The following is a 21,140-nucleotide window of genomic DNA, read 5'->3' as shown; positions in this document are numbered from 1 at the left end:
TAGTTGTTAGCAGGTAGCCTGTGCCCTAGTGTCCAAACGATGGCTCTCGCTGTCTCTTGTGCATATGTGGCCTACGTTGCTCTGTGCCCCCAGCTGTCTTGTGTGCAGGGTGCTGTGCTCCCCTGCACCCTATTGGTGGCATGTGTCTGTCCCACCTGCTGCAGGGACTGGCAGGTATTGGGTGCACTCAGAGCATGCCTACAGGATCAGATCCTGCTGGTGAGCTTGGCACTCCTCCCAGGTCATTTGGGAATCCTGCTTTGGGGACATGTCTGCATCACAAACACACACCCACAGCTGGCCCATATCAGCTGATTCAGGCTCAGGCGGTGGAGCTGTCAAATTGCAGTGTAGATGTTCAGGCTGGAGCCCAAGCTCTGAGACCATCCCCTCCCCCGTATGTGGGGTGCCAGAGCTCAGTGTCCAGCCCAAGCATGAACATCTGCACCACAGTGTCGTAGCCCCGCAGCCCAAATCTGAGCTGGCTGATGCAGCCAGGCCGTGGGTGTTTGATTACAACGTAGACATACTCTGGACATCAGCTTGAGAGAGGGCTCTGAGCTGCTCCTTGGCAGCAGGGGCAGGGTAGGGCTTAGGCGGCTTTGTCGATGCTGAGCAGCAGAACATAAGGCACCTAGGGGTCAGGCAGCAACTGAGAGGTGACTTTGAAAATGTCATTGGTGCCTTAATGGTACCTTTAGGCTATGGGCCAAAGTCTACATGCTTTTCCACCCACTGCTCTGCTACCCAAGGGATGATAAGGAAGATCAGGCAGATTGCAGCCACTGTGACTCTGATAGCTCCCCAGATAGTATTTGAAAAAAGAAAAGGAGGACTTGTGGCACCTTAGAGACTAACAAATTTATTTGATCATAAGCTTTCGTGGGCTACAGCTCACTTCGTCGGATGCATGCAGTGGAAAATACAGTGGAGAGATTTTATATACACAGAGAACATGAAACAATGGGTGTTGGCTCACAGATCTAACTGCCTTTGTCCACACAGCCACTAACTTCTCTCCCCTATCTACCAGCTTTACACTCCCAGAACTGAGGACAAATTCTCCACCCAGAGCTCATGGTGCTACAAGTGACTGATCAGATGTTGGCTGACTGAGCATCACAGCCTAGGATTGGTCCATGGCTGTCCAGCAGCTCCTGATACAGACCAGGAAACCCTCCACCAGCTCAGCATGGAAGAGCTTTTTCATCTGGGCGTCACACGGTCTCACTCCAGTGCAAGCCCCTATTCCCAAGAGTCTGGCTTACGTCCTCTTGCTCAAATCATGGGCCGTCACCATCAGTTCTCTCAGGGGTGGCTACAACCCAAAACAACCTGCAGCAGTGAGTCTCAGAGCCCAGGTCAACTGACTCAGGCTTGCACAGCCGGGCTAAAATATCAGGGTAGACCTTTGGGCTCAGCTGAAGCCCGGGCTCTGAGAGCCTCCCCGTTTTGCTGAATTTCCAGCCCAAGCCCAAACGTCTACACTGACATTTTTAGCCCCACAGCCTGAGCCCCGCAAGTTAAAGGCAGTTGACCCTGGGCTTTGAGAGGCACTGCTGGAGGTCTTCTTCAGCTGAGTAGCTGTACTCTCAGGTTCCATTTTGCTGCCCTTTCCGTGCTCTACCCTCCTGTCCAACCCCATACAGTGTTCTCTCATCCCACTTTTCCAAAACCTCTCAAAGACTGGTTCATGCACACACACTCCCTTCAGAAGGGGACCCTCCTGCACTCAGGGACATTAATGTAGTTCTGATGAGCCTTTGGGAGCCCCTCCTCCTTTTGAACACTCATCCAAGTGTTCTGGTCACCTCACATTCAAACTGCCTTCCTGGAGCTGAGACCTTATGTGCCACCCTGGTGGTGTCTGTTTCACTTGACCCAAACCAGCAACTTCCCTGTTTTCTTCACCAAACCACACTCAGCTCCAGGAGAGCCCAAGCATCACACTGCAGCTGCTGTCAGAGCCCTTTCTTTGTTCCAGAGCCAGGACAGAGCCATTCCAGCAATCACCCCATTTATTTGTGGCTTCGAGGAAGGCTGTGAAAGGTCAGGTCATCTCTTCCTAGAGTTCAGCCAAGTGGTTCACTCAGTGCATTACAAGCCATAACCAATGAGCAGATATGCCCCTTCCCTTAGGGTCCCCTTCATGAGATCCCAGGTGACTTCTTCAGCCAGACTAAGAAATATTCCTATGTCAGTGTGCTGCAGGGCAGCCCGTTGGCACCCCGCCCAAACCTTTTCTAAGCATTATGCCCTGATTTGGCAACTAGACCAGATGCCAAACTCAGGTGAGCAGTTCTGCACTCCTTATTTAGCCAGCTGTAGTGAACAAGTCATCATAAGTGGGATCCAAAGACTTGAAGACAGAAGAACAGTTACTTACCTTGCAGTCTCACATGCCATGTGCTGACCAGGAATCATCACTGAATTTAGGCAGCTGGTGGAATCAGTGGCTTCCCAGGTCCAGGCCGGTACTAATGGGGAGCACAACATGAATGCTGCTCCATTCCTCCCACCTTGCAGCAACTGCGGCTCTTCCAGATGTTTTAACCATTTGGATCCCACAAGCTGCCCTCCACCCCTGCTCCTCTGGAGACCCTCTTTACTTGATTCTGAGTTAGTGAGGGAACGGAGCGGCAGCCCGGGCTCAAATGCTGGCTACTGGCATGGCTTCAACTGACACTGCTTGTCAATGGTTCCAATCCCTCATGCATGCCGGGGGAGGGGGTGTGAGATCCTGAATGAGATCTACACAAAGAAAATATCTTGATGAATCGTATTTACTGCAAGGTAAGTCACTGTTCTTAGTGGTTAATGCCCGTTTAACTTCAGTGCCTGATAAGCACTTGGGGGCAAAGGGCCCCTTAGGTGAAAGAGAATTTGCAAGCCTTATGGAGTAAGATCCTCACTCCCACGCTGGCCCCTGTAAACTGGAGCAGGCTGGAGCAGTGTAAAGGGTCTCTAAAGGCCTCACTCCAGGGGAGGATTAGCACAGCACAGACATACTGTAAGGCTGCCATCAGAGGACCCTTCGCAAGCCCTAGTTTTGAGTGCAGAAGGAGCGTGACGAAGTGGTGTGCCGCGGAGATGCTGGGAACCACTGCTCTGGCCAGTAGAGCAGCCCAGGAAAGCTGCAATAACTTCCCTAGGCCCCCCGGGTGCTCTAAGACATATGGGATCCACAGAGCCACTCAGTCTCAGGAGCGTGCAGGGGTGACTTAAAGCCATCTTCACTCCCGTCACTTGGGCAATGAGCTCCGCAGTGCTCATCTTAATGTAGACAGTCCCCATGTGAGTGACTGCCAAGGGGCCACTTGTGCAAATGGCAGAATTCCACACAACTGGGGTACAGATCCAAGGTCAGCAGGCCAAACCCCTGCTCTGTTGAAAGGGCAGAGAGCCAACCATCCCATCTGAAAGATCAACACATTGTAAACTGCATGAAGCTCAGCTCAGCAACTTTGGAGAGATGAAGGACCAAGCAGATGCCGACGGCCAGAAGTCCAAGTCCTACAAAGTCCTGGTGAGATTGTCTTAGGGGATATTTTTTGGCTTGTTCTGCCATAGGCTGCAGCATTGTTCTAGAAGTCGCAGTGCAATAGAATGAGCTGTGCTTTGCAAAACCTAAAGATTTAGGGGTTGGCTTCCTGGACAGGGAAAGCCAGGTTAGGGGGCAACCAGGCTGCTATGTGACAGCCCAAGAAAAATAGTTCAGTTGGTGTGGAGGCCAGCACCATGAAATGTTTGTTTTTCAATATAGTCTTAGTGGGATTTTTGCAGAGAAAAATCAAAGCTGAGGCTTCAGATTACCCCCCTGAGGTTTTGGTTTCGCCTAACAAGGAAGAATTTGGGACCTATTTAAGCTCCTCCTGTTTCCTCCATATTTCTTTCAGACAAGAAGGCAGCTTCTTGAAAGCAAGCCAGTTGCTATAATTATTTCTGGGTGGCCAGTCCCAGAGAACAAGCATTACTATTAACAAAGCTTTTTATGTATCAACTTCCTGGCGCCTTCTGACAATTCGCAGAATGTGGCATTCAGGTCGCTGCAGATTAATGACATACAGCAACACTAAGGCGGTCAGCAGAATATAGTGCTAAGGAAAGTTCACCGATCCCCTAAGATGCATCACAGAAAGGATGCTTGTGCATTTCGAAGGCTAATGTTTAACAGCCTCCCAATTCAAAATAGCTGCCTGGGAGGAGAGTGTGTGAAATCAGACTGTAACTGAATTGTTGCACGCTTGTATGTGTGTGTGTGTGTGTATAGCACACAGGAAGGCTGATATAATGACACACCATTTAGAGTGAAGGAGACAGCAAAAAGGGACACTCGGGTGTGAGTTTAAACATAGTGAAATTGGTGCAAATCTCTGGGTGGCGGCTTATATCAGTTTGAGAGTGCCTTATTTTGGATTAGTTTAAACTGATTCCTACTTGACTTAAATTAGATGGACATAAGACTGGCCACACAACCTTTTCCACTAGCTTAATGAAACAAACATTTAGGATTGCGTCTTAAGTTCAGTCAGTGCAACTTTCTCATGCAGACGAGTGTAAGGTTCAAAACCCTGTTTGATGTTACACCAGTGTAAACTAAGGTCAGTGGGCCTGAATCTCTTTTTCACACCCATGTCTACACTCCATTGATTTCAATAAAGTTGCTTCTGATTTACACCAGTTTAAGCAAAAAGACAATCAGGCCCAATGGAGTTACTCAGGATTTGCATCCGTGTATCCGAGAGAGCAGAATTAGGCCTACCGGTTGCCACATTGCCTGAGTTTGGCGTGAGCCAATATACAGTGCCAGTTCAGAAGGCAGCAGGTGGATGTAGGCATTTGAGTTGAGAGTTGTGCTCTGTAGTATGACTGTCCAAAGGAAAACAGCATCCTAGAAAAATAAGTGCATACAAATGAGAAGAGTTTATATGGATCAAAAGGTCTTTTCAGAAATGCCAGCATTTTGCGGAAATGTTATCTTCAGCTTGATGTTGAGAAATCCCTCTGAACCAAGTGCGGATGGGGGAAAAGACAGAAAACACGTTGGTGAAATGTTCCATCTTTCTCCAGAGCACTGTAACATTAAGGCTTGGTCAGAAAAGTAACTATGAAAATGGCATCCTCTTATGCAACCAATCGGTTCTGTGTCTATGTTCGACATTCAGATCTGTTGAATTACTGACAAAAATAAGTTTTTAATGCTTTTTACTTCTGCAAAGCCCCATTATAGAGGGGAGTTGTTCCAGAATAGCTATTCAGGTCAATTTCCCCATGTAGGAAAGGCATTTCATGACCTTAGTATCTGAGCTCCAGCTTCTCAAGCACATGGGGGATAGGGGCATGGCTTTATGGACCAATAAAAATGCTAGATTCCTTCTCTGTGGCATTTACGATCTAAATTGGATGTAATAGCACAAGGGATGGAAAAGGGTGAAGGAAGAGGATTGTATGATGTTCACCATCTTGGCCATGACTGGGGAACTGAATGAGGGAGCTCCAGGACTGAAACCCCAGATGCCTGTAGACCAAGCTAAAGCACTACCTCTGTAGCTAAGAGCCTCACAGTCCTCTCCCGCTGTGGATTGGGTGCAGGATGGGACACAATACAGTCTGATCAGTGGGTTATTTGTCTGGAGCGAGCAGTGGGGCTAGAGAACAACTGGAGGTAATTCTTGTTATGCGTACATCATGCTCATTCTTCACCCAATTCAAAAAAAATTAATTTAACAGATTAAAACTATCACAGGCATTGGGTTGGAGGTGAGATAAATGCATTTTCTTTACAAATATGTTTTTCATCCTACCTAGCTAAGGTGTGATAACGAACAATACACAGCCCAGGAAGTTGTACATGTTGGCAAACACAAGGCTTAACCCTTTCCGGTCTCTGTTACGTAAACATTTATTCGGTTTAATAACCATAGGAACAAGCTATATTTGCTGATATCCTTACCCTGGTAAAGGCTGGATGAATCCCAGCTGAGCTTTAAGACACGCCCTACCTTCTGTTGTGAGGATCATTAAAGATTTTTTTTTTAAATGATGTCCTGTGAAGAAATCCACTAACCACGAACAGATGTGCTGCACACTGTGCTGTTTTCTCTCTGAAAGCATTGTTAGGAACAGAGCAGCACGTTGAAACTTGTCCAGCCCAGCAGCAGGTTAAAGCAACTTGCTAGAAATGCACTAGCTCTGAAACATACAGCTGAGTGAGGAGAATTCAATGACAAGTGCATGAAGTCAGTAGCCTCTGCTGGTGAAAAGCAGAAAGGCAGTGAGCTCCACGCTCTATCATATGTTTTCCTTTGGTGTTATTTGGCTGGGTTAGGGTCACCATCTAGGGACCTTAAGGGAAATTAAAGGCTGTTTCTCTGAATGTGGATGGGACTATAGTAGCCTAAGAGAGCCAGCCTTTGGTTTGGTATTTATTATTTGTCTGGGAGAAGACAACAAGCATGCGGGAGGTGTGGGATGGATGACACGAGTTAGCACTGGGACATGTGTGGACAGGCTTGGGGAAACTTGTCCAGAGAGGCATTGTAGGCCCAGTATGTAAGGCACTAGACTGGGACTCAGAAGACCTGGGATAAAATTCTGGCCTCACTTAACACAATGGGAGTTTGCCATTGATTTCAGCAGGGCCAGTGTTTTACCCTGGTTTGTGTTCTGAGCTCTGCTACTGATCTACTGTGTGGCTGCAGGCAAGTCTCTTCACTTCAGTTTCTTCTTCCCTTCTTTGTTTGTCTTGTCTTTTTAGAGTGTGACTTCTTTGAGGAGGGGCATTGCCTCTCACTAATGGCGTGTACAGCACCTAACTCAAGCTTGGTTGGGGCCTCAAGGTGCTACTGTAATACAAATAATAACAACAACAACATGCCTGATGGTGTTTGCTCGAACATGGCCTCCAACAACCAAACCTGGCTCGCTCTTGAGCAAAGAGACTGACAGATGTGCTGAAGTATGAGGTGGCGGGGTGCAGAGCAGATGTTACACAAACTTCTCCTATGGAGGGTCATGACTTTATGCCACCAAGTGAAAAGTAGCACTCTTGGGGAATAAGCGGCCGGTAGCAAGCCTACCAATAGGATTAGCTCAGAGAATATCAAAGGCATCAGTTCTGTCTTTTTCCCCATCTGAGGCCCTAAGCGTGACTTTAGTGGCACATAGGCCTTGTGCCAGGTCTCTGCACTGCGGTAAATTTCACTCAGGCTGAATAAAAGTGTCTTTGTTTTGCAGGTGGGGTTGGATACAGAAATGTCCCTGTCTGACTACATTGAAGTAACATTAGGTTCTAACTTGACAAAGACAAGGAAATCAAGAGTTTACACTCACCAAGCCAACAACTAGCATACAGCTAGACCCAAGCTGCAAAGCACCGATTTGAACTCTGAACCAATGAATCATTTTCTTTTATAAATGTTTTCATTTGTTTCTTCAAGCAGAAACCTAAATTCAGTAACCCATTCCTATATTAATGGGTGTGTAATTTCCAGTACAAGGTGTCCGACTAGTGTAAATCATGCCAAAATCAATGGCACCATATTGCCCTCCTACACCACACACAGCAAATCCCCATCACGCACAGCACTCCCTTAACCCTTTAGCTTCCAGCCATAACAGCAGGTAGTACAATGTGGCATGCTGCAGCTTCTATTTTGTCCATATCCCTGAACAAAACAGCAGGATGGAACATATACTGAAGATGTAACTGACAATGCACATCAGCTCATTCCAGCAAGAAATCAGAGCCATTGCAAAATCTATTCCATTCCCCATCCCCACCCTCATCACTTAACCTTTTAGATTAAATAAAGCCTGATTTGGCTTTAAATATGAAAAAAATCTACATTTTAGGGCCCCTTTCCACAGATTCGGTCGTTTTATCTAGCAGGTCGGGAGCAGGAGTACAGATCTCACCCTATCTTTACTGTGTGTCTACACAGTGTCTAGCACAATGGGCCTTGGTCCTCATTTGGTGCTTCTAAGGACTTTAGCAATACAAATAAACAATAATAAAAATTGACCATCCAGTAGCAAACCAGAGAGTAAATGAAATTCATGAAAAATTCCATTGCGTCATTTCAAACATGATCCGTTGCCAGAACAGAGGAAGAGGCTAAATTCACCAAATAAACTATTTGTTATGAATTATTTCCTCATCTGTTTAAGCAATAATAATTGCTTAAACCCTCCCCCCCCATAGCTATTATGTAATACACAGTTAGCTGGGTGGATGGCATGTATTTCCTCTACACATAAGGATCTGTTTAGTCATAATTTTAATTGATTGCATCTATGCATATAATTTCCCGTTAGGTTGATTGTGCTCCCACTGCGAGAAGAATAGACCCCATTGTATTGCTCCATCAGCCATATGAACTGTGAGTAATGGGTTTAAATCCCAAAGGGATTGGAGAACTGTAATGATGGGTTTGTGCAGTGCAGTGTGTACACTAAAGCTGAGAGAGAATTCTGTTCTATTCATGTTCTTATGCCATGCCCATCACCATGGTATCAGAGACCCAAGGCTGGCTCCAAAGCCCACTGAAGTCTGTGAAAAGGCTCTTGTTGACTTCAGTGGGCTTTGCAGCTGGCTCCTAGTGAAAAGGCACACAGAAGTGTGGTGCACAGGCAGTCTTCTAATTCCAGCTTGTGCTGCCTGTCTTTTCAGGTGACCAAAGCTACAGTTTCTTTTACAGTGTGGAAGAGTTCACTGGGCCGAATCTTGCTCCCTTTGCACTTAATGGGAGAACTGCCATTTTGTTCAGTGGCTGCAGGCCTTCAGGCTCCAACTAAGGTCAGCCACCGGGTGGCTTGGGCATGCAAGATGATAAATATGCTCTCAGGACCTCGTTCCTCCCGCCCCTTCTTTCTCTGACTCTTCCAAGACTGTGGCAGAATAAGTTGGCAGCATATAGAATAACAGCAGACTTCATAATAGCCGCTTTGTGCCAAGAGAAGTTTATGTTTGATTTGAATAGCATGCAAGAGAAGGCCCTGGAGGAATTTCCTTCAGGGATTCAGTATCATGTCTCTGCAAGGCTGTAACTTTAAAGTGACAGACCCTTAATTTTTATAAGACTGAATTTTAAAAGGCCAAAATCTGCCTGTTTTATTTTAATTTTTTTATTTCTCCTGCTTTGAAATAAAAATAATCAACCTTCTGTCTTTTATTCTAGTGGAAATATCCTGCAGTGCTTGTCTCTCACTGTCAATTAGAGCCACTGCAAACGCTGCCATACCATTAATGCTAGATTGCCTGTTACATGTGCTTCATACACATTAGACCAGATTGTGAGGTCAGTTTCTCTGGTGTAAATGGAAAGAAGTGCCATGGAAATCACTGGTGCTCTTCCTGATTTAATCTGGTGTAAGGGAGAGCAGAATTGGAACCAATGACAGCTTACACGCACCAACTCACACACATCACCTAAGCCCACAACATACACAATTTATGCATCATTTGACAACAGGAGGTTCATCTTCATGTTGGTTGGAATTTGGGATGGGGTGTTAAATGAATGCATTGCTGCCTTCACTGTCACTTGTAAGGTGGAAGGGCTGTGCTTTGACCATTGGCATTTGCTTCTTTCTTGTTCTGCCCCATTCTATTTTGCAAGCTCCCTCGTCTAGCCACTTCTTGCTCAGGGCTTTTCGCGCTTTCCTTTTTCTGTGCATGGCCATCACGTGAGTTTTTCTTTTAATACTCAGAGGTATGGGATTGCTCACCTCCTTTCTTCATATTCAGTTTGTGCAGGCCTATAAAACAAGAGTTAAACAGCACATTTAGCAATTAGGCTATAGAGCTTTTCTCCTCTAGGTCACAAAGCAGGATTTTAAAAGGGGCCGTGTCGTTTTATTACCATTAATAACTACATGCGGGCCAGAGATGCCGAGTTCAGATCCAAGGATGTTTGGATCAATGCCTTTGGTTTGGACACATCTCTGCTAATAGACAGGCTAGTTCCTCAATGCCATAAATCATAGTAGCACCACTGACTGCAACAGAGCAGTGCCAGTGTGCACCAGATGAGGAAGGGTGTATCTACACAGCAAAAAGAAACCTGCAGCTGCCCTGGGGCAGCCAGCTTGGGCTCATGGGGCTTGGGCTGCGGGGCTGTTTTATTGCTGTGTGGCATTTTGGGCTCGGGCTGCTGCCCAGGTTCTAGGACCCACTAGGGTGGGAGGGTCCCCAAGCTTGGACTCCAACCCAAGCCCAGAAGTCTACAAAGCAATGAAACAGCCCCACAGCCTGAGCCCCATGAGCCTTAGTCAGCTGGCATGGGCCAACGCCATGGGTATTTCTTTGCTGTGTAGATGTACCCAGTGTGACCCCATACTAGAACGTAAACCAGCATATCGAGTGCTGACCAGCTGTCATGATTCAGCGTGCCAACGGCTCCACTCAGGAAAACATTTCACTACCACCATCATCATGGACAGTACTGTACAGCCAGGCAAGTGGCTATTGATATACGCCCCTGAAACATCAGCCACTGCCAGGTGTTTATTACACAACTGACATCACCTCCATCCTCAACACCAGGGGTTCCCAAACTGACATTCATGAACCCCTGGGGGTTCGCAAAATGTTGTAGGGGGTTCTCAGGGAAAAATTCCCTAATGGTGGACAGAGCTGTACCTAGGGACCCCGGGCAGCAATGTGCCAGCAGCCTGGAGCCCCTGGACTTTCAAGAGTTAAGCAGATCAAAGCAAGCATATCTATCACACTGAGGAGATTTAAACTTCAAGACTCCTTATAAGAAATGGAAAGGGAGGTGGATATTTTTAAAATTAAATAGGCAGCTACTATTGTTTTTAAAATTATTATGAAGAACAAGTTTAAGCTTTGTTGTAACATGCATTGTTTGCCTGGACTGCTCAAGACCTGAATGCTTGTGTAGGAGGAACTGTTTGAGTTGGCTTCTTAAATACCTTCATGCTGTTTCACATCTGATACTCCTTGATGAAACATAGGCGCCTTGTCGTATAACAGGCTTATTCAAAGTGATACAAGCTACGAAAGTGAGATCTTGGAAGAGTGTTGCTGTTTTCATAATGTAATAAAAATACTATAATGATAAATAATTAATAATTAATAGTATGTAATAAGCATGTCATAAAAACAAATTGTATATTTCCAAGATTACTGCTTTTATAATTTATACTCAGGTAAAGGAGAAAATCCTTGGAAATATTCATTTTTAGGAGGAGGTTCGCGAGACTTAACATTTTAGTGAAAGGGGTTCACAGGTGATTAAAGTTTGGGAACCACTGACCTACACCTTTATTTTTTTCTTCTCTGCGGCCCCTCCTCTCCGCAGAGCGGCAGCCATTGTTAGGGATCTACCAAATTTGCAGCAATGAAAATCACATCACAGACTGTGAAACTTGGTCTACCCCATAAAATATGGTCTCCCCTGTGAAATATGGTCTCTGGCTGCTCAGCTCTGAAGGCAGCACCCCCGCCAGCAGCAGCACCGAAGTAAGGGTGGCAGGGTATAGTCACCCTTACTTCTGTGCTGCAGTGGTGCTGCCTTCACAGCTGGGTGCCCGGGCAGCAGCCACCACTTTCCAGCTGCCCAGCTCTACAGGCAAAGCAGAGAGCGGTGGCAGCTCTGAAATCAGCGTCACAGCCTGCAGCTGCAGAGAAGTAAGAATGGCAGGGTACGGTATTGTCACCCTTCTGGGCTGCTGCTGGCAGTGGCGCTGCTCTCCTGCCACCCAACTTCAGGCAGTGCTGCCGCCAGCAGCAGCACAGACGTAAGGGTGGCAATATCATGACCCCCTAATAGACTTGTGACCCCATTTTTGGGATCGGGCCCCTAGTCTGAGAAACGCTGCAGAGAAATCACACATTTTTCATGGGTTAGTCACGGCATACATAGCAAATTTCACAGATGTGTTACACAGTCACAAAATTTGCTATGTTGCCATGACCGACCCGTGAAAATTGTGTAATTTCTCCACCATTTAAGTAGCCCCTAGCCATTATAGTTCTCGCCAGCGACCACCTCTCACCAACACACCGGCACCTTTCATGGTCCCAGAAAGGCACCTGAAAAATCCACTGCTTCACCTGGAAGGCAGTAGTTAAATGTTCCAGTCCAGTTCATTCTGCTCTGACCAGGTCATAGTTCATCATAACTTCCAGATGAACAGAGATTTGCTCTGTGTGGAAACAGAAGCTACAGCAGGAATTAGTTAATGTCTGCACTTAAAACAGGGATGAAAAATGTGCTATTTAGCTCCTCTTATTCTGCATTGTTATTAGTATTACAGAAGGACCTACGGGCCACAATCAAGATCAAGGCCCCATTGCGGTGGACAAGTATATAAATATATAAAGACACTGTCCCTGCCCCAAAGAGCTAATGATCTAAAGGCTTGATCCTGCAGGTGTTCAGTGGTCTGCACACACAACTCACTGCAGGATTGGGGCCTAAATTATCTTCGCACATATGAATCTCCAGGTCTGTCTTTGCCTGCTCCTAACGGCCCATCAGCCTGAACGTGATGCTGGTAATTTATTCTGTATCAATTTCAAGGTATATTTTACCAATTAAGTTAAATGTGAGTAGTGAGCATTCCACTTTCATGGATTACAGGCCTGGAACTGCACAGTGAAGCAAACAGCACAAATATTTCAGAACTGTTCTGGCTGGGATTCACCATCCCCTGCCAGCGGCAATGGACTTTATCTTCTGGTAAGAAAGAAACAAAATGAGAAAGATCAGAAGGAAAGCACTCCAGGAAAGAGCAGTTTTACTTCAACGTAGTGCAAGATAAGCACTAAGGGCTAGAGGCACAAAGGGACTTAGATCCAGGTATAACTTTAAAGTAAATTAAAAATGTTTCCTACTTCTGGAGACTTACGTTCAGATTTCTGGACCTTATTCTCCTCCCACTGAAATCCTGGAGATTTTTCCATTAATTTCAATGGGAGACAGGCTCAAACCCTTAAGACATTTTTTTTTCCTAATTTGAGTGTCTAAAATTAGGCACCTAAATCAAAGCAGCCTGATTTTCAATTGTGTGTAGCACCAACCACTCCCATGCATGTCAACTGAAGCTGTGGGTGCTCAGCACCTCAGAAAATGTAGGACCCTCAATATATATTTGGGTGAAGAAATTCAGGCTCCCAAGATGGAGCATTTTGATCTTAAAGTTTTCCCTGCAACAGATGATAAAAATCACACACCTACCAGAGTATAGGCTAAAGGAAGAAATCACAATTTAAATGATTAATAGGAAGAGTTAACTTGTTTTCTTCATAGATAGCGACTCTTCCGATGATCTTTTTAACGTGGATGCCTCTATATATGTTAAAACATTTTTGAACAGATCTATTTTATATCTCGAGTACAGATATGAAGACTGAAGCTAAATGAATAGCAACATCTGTGCTGACCCCGTCCTCTCCGAAGCGAGCTATTTCCCTTTGCTGCCTAAGCTGGATGTCTGTGAGGGGTTCTACCACACCCTATGGTAGGACATGCAATGGTGCTGGGTGTATTGGAGGTGCAGAGCATTGGTAATTAGACTCAGAGCCTTTAAGGTCAGAAAGGACCAGCATGATCCTCTCATGAAGGCTCAGGGCATTGGTAATTGGGGTACAGAGCTGTTGCCTTTGAGGTCACAGTTCAAATCCAGTTGTGGCTGTTGGTAGTCAGAAGCTGATGGCTGTTTGGGGGACTGTATGACATGAGGTCAGTGGTCCAAGTCCAGTTCTTGGTGGGCAATTAGTCAGAGCACAGGACCCACCCCAGAACTGCATTAATTGGCATCCTTGTTGGCAGTCTCAAACAAGAGCAAGGGACTGAAGAGACATAGAGACTGAACTGCCCACTTCTGAGGCAGAGGGTGTCCCTAGATCAGGGTTAAGTCCTGCTGGGGGAAAGGGATGGAAAGCACTCTACTGCTGCTGCTGTTCTGTGGGCTACCTGGCAATAGGAGTTGATATGTCACCTTTCACAAGCCCTGGTGCCTGCTCTATGCTACAGAGATTCCAGCCTGTGCAATGTTTATAAGAACATTTTGTCTACACACATAAGGGCCCCAAATGGTCGAGTGGTCTAGAACAGCCCACTTGTCAGCAGATTTAATAACAGGTAAAGGCTCAACCAGTTCAGTGCCAGGATGGATGCAGATTAGCTGAAATAGTTCAACTCATCCTCTTGTTCCCATCCCACAGCTTACCAGCCAGCCAATGAAAAAACCTCCTAGAGTAGGAGCTGAGCCAGGAATTGTGGAGTAGGTGCTCACAGGGCATTGCAACTAGTCTGGACACAGAGAGAACCTGAGAATGATTCAGCCGAACTGTTTAGAATAGACCTGGTCTAAGCACCTGATCGTGCACCATGAGTCAATAAGCATATGCCAATAACTTGAATGGGAGCAGGAGCAGGACCTAAAGCATTACAAAGTAAAACAGTGATTGTGATGTACTGAAAACTGTTAAAATTGTAAGTTATCACTTTACATTTCAGGGTGTTTTTGGTGCTGTTTACTGGGTAGAGGATTCCGTACAATCTGGGCCTAGTAGCAGGCAGTCTACAGTCAGCCACCGTGCAATAATGTTGAGTAAGTTGTGCCTCAATGCTTTTTAGAGAGCAGCCTGTTTTATCTCTCTCTGTTTTTTGCTCCTTGTATAATTATCATTCTGAATTCTAAGAAATAAAGTAGTGTTGCATTCCAAGCTTCCAGCAAGAGTACTCATGTTTTTATCTAATTTCCCTGTGTGTACTCCCTGAACATAACGAAGATGATGAATAATGTAGACAGGCCTAAATTATAGATAGGTCTGGTCCAATAGGTTACAATGCATTGCAAACTATTAACTATTATACCTTCTTGGACTAATAGAGAATAGAACTTAATGGGCCTTATGTGCTTTTCATGCTCAAAGTATCCCAAAGTGCTTTCCAGTAATGAAGACTGAATTGCTCTCATGGGACAACAGAGTTCATTATTTTCATCCCTCCTAATGCCCATCTTTTTTGCCTGCTGGTCAGTGGTTGATGGGTGAACAAGAAGAGGCAAACTTTATTAGAGACTTTGGAGACCACTCCCTACCCAGAAGGCTATTCAATCAATCACAACACTGGAGGGATAGATATTCCTCACGCACTTTAAGGCACTGCATTTCAGGCAGTGCAGCCCGCCATTGTTCTTTCCACAGTGGTGTGTAGTTAGGGGGTTTGTGCTGGGAGGTGCTGAGCACTCCTTTGAAGTGTGGAGTGCCGTCAGCTCCAAATAACATCAACAGGAGTGGAGGGTGTTTAGCTCCTCGCAGGCATGTCCAGTATCTTGGGGATCCATCTCTTTAAAGCCAACCATTGTCTTGCCACACCCCTTCAAGATGGGAGTGCAGACTTTCCAAAATCTAGTGGGATCCCCTGTTTTATCTCAACCCACTGCCTGCCACCTTTGGAAAAGGTGCTTGATATTACCACCATCAGAGTATCATCACACAATATGATTAGAAGGGTCACTTTAGATGAGCTTTTTTGACAGCCTTTCTTAGCTGTGATTATGGGAGTAACATGATTACAGGTTTGTGATTGTGGCTTGTAGAAAGGTGAGGGGTTTGTGGCTCCAACAAGACTCTTCAGTGCTGAGAGACATATGAAGAGTATAACATGAAGAATAATGCACATCTTACAAAAGTGCTGCAAGGCTGTAATTTTATCTAATGGTTCTTCTTATCCTATGTAATAAACTATGACAGAATAGCACAAGATGTTCCTGTCAAAGGAGCCTGAGAAGCAATGATCCTCTTTGTAATGATGACAAGATAATGGCCCTGAATTAGGGTTTACTTTCTCACAACATTTGGTTCTTCTGCCATGAAATTTGCATTGTGATACTTGCTCCTGGCTGTTCCAGGGACTGATTCTGATCTCAGTCAGTCTGGAATAACTCCACTGGCTTCAATCACTGACACCAGCATGACTGAGATTAGAATCTGACCATCGGGGTTAAAGAAGCAACAACTTGCTCAACATCCAAAGCAACTTGTGATAACAGGTTTAAAATGGCACAATCAGGGCTGTTGCCCTAAGCAAACTGATCACAGTCATTATGTCTAGGGGAGAGCTGGCCCAGGGCACCCTTATTTTGAGCTGATGACAGAGCTTGTTAGGAGTCAAGAGAGGCTGATATCAGACAGGCTCACGGTGCACCATTCAGATCCCCAAATCTGAAAGGTCCAGAGTTCACTGGGTTCCAACCCAAGGCTTTGGTTCAAGTCTTCCGTTAATTTATTCAGGCCAGGATAAGCCCAGTCTGTCAGGCACTGGGAACACAGCATTCTTGGCCCTGGGCCCTGCACATAGGATCCTTCATCAGAAGAGAGCCTGAGCTCCCCTGGGGCCTAACACAGTTCAAGTGAAGGCTAGATGCTTTCACTGGGTTAAATTCTATGGCGTGTGCGATGCAGGATATTACAATGGTCCCTCCTGGCTTTAAAATCCATGAAAGGCCTAAAATATCATCTCAGGAAAGCCTTCCCCCAGAACCAGCAAGGCGCTAAATATTCCACACTCACAAATCTGTGCTCCTCAGCCCCAGAGGGACAGGGAAAGATCTTTTTGTTCTGGGCTTTTGTGCACCATAGTTTTGGCCAACACCTAGATACCACAGTAATAGGCAGACAGACTGACCAGATTAGACTAGACAGAACCACTGACACCTCAGAACAGGGGAACTGAAAAAGATGCGAGAACCGAGGGGTGTCTACACCAAACAACCTGAACCATTCACAATCTAACTGAACTGATGCGTTCACATTACCCAGGCTGAGACCTGGATTAAGGAAACGAGGCGCCTCAGGTACACGAAAACACAGGATGCCCCAGGGCTCCACCCAAACAATCCCATGTCCATGCCATTACCTACAGAGCCAGTGGGGGGACCCCTCATCTGCCAGGAGCAGCAGAATTGGCAGCGAAGGTGGACACCAGTATTTACCTCAGGAGCCATTGCTTTGCGTAAGTGGGGGAACAGTCCCGCTATTTTGGGGAACTTTCCTGGCTTCTGCACTACCCCGGTGAAGTGGGCTAGCGAAAGGATCTGAGTCCTCACTCCCACTTCCTTTACCCAGTGGCCTCCCTGCCCTTGAGGACTCCCCTTCCACTCTCCTGTCTGGCAGAGTCCTCGTAACCCCAACAAGGCTGGGCCCAGGATTCCTGGGGGGCTCGACCCCCAACCCTGCTGTGGTCACCTAGGACAGGGGCTAGGGTGCCCCCACTCCAGGGTACTCTCTCTGCACTGGACACTTCTCTGACCCATTGACCATTACATACAAGTCAAAGCAAATGCAAGTTATTTAATCAACAATTAATTTTAAAAAGAATAAGGAAAAATGGGAAAGGTTAAAGGAAACACATCAACCCGCTCTGTGGCAGGGAACATCACAAACAGGGTCTCTGGAATGTCCGGGCAGTTCACAGTCTGTTCCTTGTAAGTCCCAGGCTCTGGCTGTGCTGCAGGGATGCTGTGGGTTGGACACTTGCTCTGGTGGTGGCCACACGCTCTCAGGCTCTAAGTGGTAGGACCCTTCTGCCCAGTGTCACCCCTGCCCTATCGGGGTTACGATCCAAGCCTGGCCTGCAGAGCTTCTTGGCTGAGGCGTCTCCCTGTGCTGGGCCTACTGCCCAGGGTCCCCCTCGCTCTCCCTAGCTGCTCACAGCACCCAGCTCCGGACTGCTCCAGCCCCAGCTCCACTGCTCTGTCTCTGCACTGCTGCTGCTGCTCTGCCTCCAGCTCCCTGGGCTGCTTCTTTGGCCCCTCTGGCTCTGGTTGCTGCAGCTCTGCTCCCAGGATGGGTCTGCTCTGCAGGCTGCTTCTGTGACTCTGCTCCCAGCACGAACCTGCTTCGTGTGCTGTTTTTCTGGCCACTCTGGCTCTGGTTGCTGCAGCTCTGCTCCCAGGGCAAGTCTGGTCTCTCTGGATCTGGCCCAGCTCTGCTCCCCAGTTCAGCTTGGGCCCCTGCTTTCTCTTTAGCTCGGCCCCACTCTGTCTGACCCAGGCAAATCTAGCTCACACGGAGGACGACGGGACCTCCCTGGCCTCCTGACTCCCTGCCTGCCCTGTCATTCAAGCTGACCTGGAGCATTGGTCTCTCCCCATTGTTCCTGGGGGCTGTCAGGGTCCTGATTTCCCATCGACTCCCCTTTTAGTACTGGGAGTTAGCAACTAAAACACCCCCACTGAATGTTAGTAAGGGGGCAATAGTCCCCTTACACTTGTGTGGGTACACCAAGGTTACTGCCCATCTGCTCTTTCAGCCACACAGAGTCCTCTGCTGGGGTTATGTTCTCAGCTCCCTCCCCACCCACCCTGAGAGATGTGAGTCTTGGAGATAATCCCCCATTGAAGTAGCTCACACTTCTCAGAGCTATTGTTTCAGGCTATCTGCACCCAAGCAGACGTCCCTGCTTTGGTTACACTGGAGTCACATTTGTTCACGTCTACGAAAGCTACAAACTTAATTTTGTTCGAATGAACATTGAGATTCTGAGGTAATCACACGGCTCAGGAGCCAGGGACCTTATGCCTTAAACCAGCCTAGCCAGGTTCTTTCACTTTAAGAAGGTTTGCACTTCTGCTTCACATCCTCACCTGCACTGAGCTACAGTGAAACAGGTACACTGCCCTTCAGCAAGCCCCCCAAAGCTCCTGGAGCAGCTCTCAGCACCAATGGCTGAGATACCGTGTGAGATACCTCCAGAGCATCCAGGGGAACTGAGCAGGGAGATGTCAAACTCCTATAATCCCATTGGTAACATCAACAATGGCACTTGAACCGTTTAAAGTTACCTGGTTAAGTGTTAAGAGTCATAAGGCCATTTGCTCCACTCTAACTAGTAACAAGAGCTGATAGAAGTATAGACTGTTAGGGATGGACACAAAGTGTTTGACCAGCATTCAGAAGGCTTAGGCCAATTCTGTGAACACGAGACTTACTGTGTTTATCACTGTAGTACCTGAGAGCCTTTCAGTAGTACGTCAAGTGACATGACTAACATCTATCATGTGTTTGTTCTGTTATCCTCTCCCCAGGGGAGAAATGTGTGCAGGGGAGTGTCTTGTTTTGTTATATAATAATTATATACACACACACAGACATACGGGCACATGATACTTTATGTTAATATTAGAGCAGGCAGATCAGGAAATGCACCTTGCACTTTGAGCGGAGGGTAGAGAGGTTTGGGATGGTCCTTAGCTCCTGGGGAAGTTCTTGCCACAATCTCAGACCAGCTCCCCAACAAAGTTCAATCTTGGCACAGATGAGCTTTACCCTTACTGTAGAGAGTTCCATTGTGCCAGAGGAGGCTAGTTGTAGACCACAGCCTGAATCCTGGAGCTTTAGGGGATCTTTTAGATACCCTGAGCCTAGGTCATTGTGAAAGTAAGGATGGAGACCTTGAACTTGATTCAATAGTCTATGGGAAGCCAGAGTGTGGAGGAGAGGTCTGATGTGCTCGCAATAGCCCGTGTTGCTGAGGAGATGCACTGCAGTGTTCTGAACTAGTTGGAGTTTCCTAAGCGCTGAAGGTTTCATGGACAGGTATATCTCATTGCTGTAGTCCAGCCGAGAGATCGTGTAGGTGTCAGTAATTGAGGTCATCACCTGCTAGGATGGGACAGAGTCTCCTAGCCAACTAGAAAGCATTATTCGCAGCTGCTGTTACACGAGTTTTGTGTCAGGAAGGAATCGTGGAGCACTCCTAACTACAGACTGAATTGGCCAGTCATGGGTGTGAACCTTTAAACAAAGGAGACTGCAACATGGCTGCAAGCTCTTCAAAGTGCTTTCCTCTGCCCACCAGCATCACCTCAGTCTTGCTCAGGTTCAGCTTCATCTCATCCAAGCACTGGGCCGTTTTGGTGATAGTAACATGGTCGTATGTGGTGAAGGATAGTTAGAGCTGTGTATTCTCTGCGTATTGTTGGCACTTGAGTCTATGTCGTCTGACCAGTTCACCTAGTAGCTGCATGTAGCTGTTGAAAAGGATGGGAGAGAGACTTGATCTTTGAGGGACTCAAGTGAGGAGTCTAAGTGATGAAAGTGCTGTTTCTCATCACCACTCACTGGGTGCGTCCTTCCCCGAAGGACTCAAACCATTTTAGATCATTACCCTGCACCCTTACCACCTTTTTTAAGCAAGAAAGCACTGCTGCTTTCTGCAGCATGGTCAAGAGGATGAGCATGGATGTCTGCCCTCTATCCATTGACAGGAGGAGATCATCCATCAGTACCTGTAAAGTGGCTGCAGTTCCATATCGTGGCTTGAATCCAGATTGTGCTGGTTCTAGAGTCTTGGCTTCAATTAGATGAGCTTGTAGTCACCCTTTTGCTAGCTTCTCTATGAGCGAAGTCGGGAACGGGAGGTTTGACACTGGGCGGTAGCTGGCTAGAACCGATGAATGTAAGGTCATTTTCTTCAGTGTCGATTGGCCAATTGTGCGTTTGAAGGAGGAATGGAAGATTCTTTCCCTGAATGATGCGTTGGCTGTTTTGGTCAGGAGTTTTCACCAGTTACTCATGATTCTCTTTCACAAGCCAGGAAGGGGCCAAGCTGGGTTCATAAATCTTGGACTGAGACTCATTTAGGGTGTTCAGACCTTCTTGATAAGTGAATGTACTGAATTCTGGGAACACAGGGTTGGTGGGAGTAGGCAGGGTGGATCCAGATTGTTTGGGAAGCCTTGCTGAATATCTGTGAACTTAAAATGCTGTGGTGACATAGCTGCAGCTACATCATTGTAGCACTTCAGTGTAGACACTCACTACAGCGACTGGGATGGGTTCTCCCATTGCTGTAGTTAATCCACCTCCCTAAGAGGCAGCACATAGACAGAAGAATCCTTCCGATAGCCTGTACTGTCTACACTGGCAGTTAAGTCAGCATAGATTGGGCTCGGAAGCCTGGGTGGGCTTCAGAAACCCCCACCTGAGCTGCACCTTCAAAGCTCTGTCTACACCTAGGCTTAGAGCACTAGTATGAGCCCCACTACTCCAAGTCTATCCCCCGGGGATGGGAGGCTCACTGCTGCAGGCTGTGTAGACATACATACCCTTGGAGACCAGGAACCTAGTGAATCTCAGTCAATTCTTTGTCCAGAACAAG

This window comes from Dermochelys coriacea, chromosome 2 (genome assembly GCF_009764565.3).
Source record: "Dermochelys coriacea isolate rDerCor1 chromosome 2, rDerCor1.pri.v4, whole genome shotgun sequence".
Taxonomy (NCBI): Eukaryota; Metazoa; Chordata; order Testudines; family Dermochelyidae; genus Dermochelys; species Dermochelys coriacea.
The sequence above is the reverse complement of the archived record's forward strand: the minus strand, read 5'-3'. Positions refer to the sequence as shown.